This window comes from Nannospalax galili, unplaced genomic scaffold (genome assembly GCF_000622305.1).
Source record: "Nannospalax galili isolate Female #2095 unplaced genomic scaffold, S.galili_v1.0 scaffold210, whole genome shotgun sequence".
Lineage (NCBI taxonomy): Eukaryota > Metazoa > Chordata > Mammalia > Rodentia > Spalacidae > Nannospalax > Nannospalax galili.
The window spans coordinates 1,886,948-1,889,251 of NW_008329365.1; the positions used below are offsets into that span (position 1 = coordinate 1,886,948).

General features: G+C 42.8%; 1 pseudogene; it reads left to right on the forward strand.

Annotated features, from left to right (window-relative positions):
- Nucleotides 1-220: 220 nt before the first annotated feature.
- On the forward strand, nucleotides 221-1,901 carry LOC103737855 (annotated as a pseudogene).
- Nucleotides 1,902-2,304: the final 403 nt, after the last annotated feature.

A 2,304-nucleotide genomic window follows, 5' to 3' on the forward strand; every position in this document is an offset into this window, starting at 1 on the left:
AAATAAAATTTAAAAAAGATCTTTCTCAATCTATCAAAAAGAAGTATCTTTTCTTTCTAGAGTCCTATTCACCAGCACACTTAAGTGGGATTTTGTTGTTTGTTTGTGGGTTTGCTGTTGTGGCTACTGCTTTGAGACAGGGCCTCAATATGTAGCCCAAGATGACCTTGAACTTGCAATCCTCTGGCCTCAGCCTTTCTAGCACAAACTTAGTGGAAAAATGTGGCTCAACTTTGAAAAGCACATGGACCAGGAAGGAGCCACTGTGGCCTATCATGGGGTCTGACAGACAAGCAGCGTACTGGGGGCACAACTGTAAACTCAGAGCCTGCAGCATGAGGAGAAGGTAAAGAGCCACAAGGCCCAGGTGGAGGCCCTGAAGGAAGAGATAGACAAACAGATACTGTTGCTCTTTCCAGAGGCCCAGGTGGCATTTGGTGCCCAGCAGGAGACAGCTCAGCTAACCAAGGAGAATTTGGACCTTCACTGGTGGAAAGGCTGGAAAAGAATGAGAGGAAGTTGGAAAAGCAGCTGAGCATTTTACATGAAGAAAGTTCAGGACTTAAAAACTGCCTAAATTCTGGTCCAGAGTCACAGGAGACAGCATGAGCTCACGCTCACAAGACAAGTCACAGTCCAGCAGAAAGAGGACTTCCAGGGTCTGCTGGAGTACCACAGGATGACAAGGCCCTCCTCACCCAGAACCTGGAGACACAGATGAAGAAAGGAACCATGGCTTCATGATATAGAACACTGCCAAGCATAATGAGCTTGATCTCAAAAACTCTGACCTCTCTGAACACCATCAGGTGTTAAGTGACTGTGGCGGCTTAAATGAAAATGATCCCCAAAGACTCCAAGTATTGGAACATTTTGTCTGAAGTTGGTGGAGCTGTTTGGGGAAGTTTTAGGAGGTGTGGCCTTGCTGGAGGACGCACATCATGGGTGTAGGATTAGAGCGTTCTTAATTAAGCCTTGCCAGATTTCCAGTCACTCTCCGCTTCCTGTGCCTGCTTGAAGATGTGATTGTTTGGCTTTCTGCTCTGACCACATTTGCCACCATGCCTTCCTTAGTCATGGTGTTTTATTACAGCAACAGAAAAATAACTAATACAGTGACCTTTCCATTCAGATCTATCAGTACTCATTAAGATCGCTGAGGGCTTATTGCAGCCTTTGATGATTTCTGCCAAGTTGGAAAATGAGAGTATCCAGGGGCAGTCATGTGTGAAACCAACTGGCTGTGAAGTGCTCCTCCAGCATGGCGGATGGAGAAAATCCATGCTCATTCCTTTCATATAGTCATGTGTGACCAGGTCTGAACCCTGAGATTACTGTGCAGGTGTTCAAACAACTCTTCTACACTGTCAACACTGTGACTCTCAACAACCTACTCCTGTGTGTGGTATTTGCTCTCGGAGCACAGGCTTTTAACTCAGGTACAACATATGTCAGCTCAAGAGTGACTATAGGAAGAAACGTTCACCAGATTGGAGCAGTTTCGACCACAGAACCTTGGATTCAGGCAGCCCAACTCCTGTAGTTCCAAAACATCCACGAAGATACTGAGGACATCTCTCTGTGTGCTCCTCTCTCAGCACCCAAAAATTCTCAAAATTTTAAACTTTTATACTTCCTAGAATGAACTTGAAAAACTGGTACAGTATCCTTTATACAAACAATCCAGGCCCAGTTACAACAGAAGAATGTACCTCAAAACTGCTGGTAGACTCCAAACACACATTTCCTGTTTTGTTTCCATTTAATCCATCTTCTCTGACCATGGACACAATCCATCTCCTGGTTGTCTGAGTCAGGAATTCTTCGGTGACATCAGACACTGTGTATTTGCAATGAGAGCAAGAATACTTACGCAGTTAGGTGAATTCCAGAATCCTTAAAGTCTGTCCAAACAGATCAAGCCAGAGTTAGAGAGCCTGTAGACAGAGCCTGAGCAAAACACAGTAACACATGTCATTCATTTTCGACATGCTGCTCAGAATAAAAACACAAGACAAATTATAGATTTCCAAATGACTGTTGATAGGTCTTTATAAAGTGAATGTGTGGACCCTTGAAAGAAATGAGCACATGAAACTTTTGCAATGAACTTAGATTATGATGATTTCCAGACTTTGGAAATCAATTTTCAGTGGAAATACAATGGTACAGGTGTATACTACACAAATAAGCAACCTCCTGTGCAGACTTATGTTAAGACTGATAAATAATTAGGATTATTTTAACTGTTGTTAAGAAGCCAAAGGAAAAATAATAGCAAGATGCTTTTTTTTTTTTTTTTTT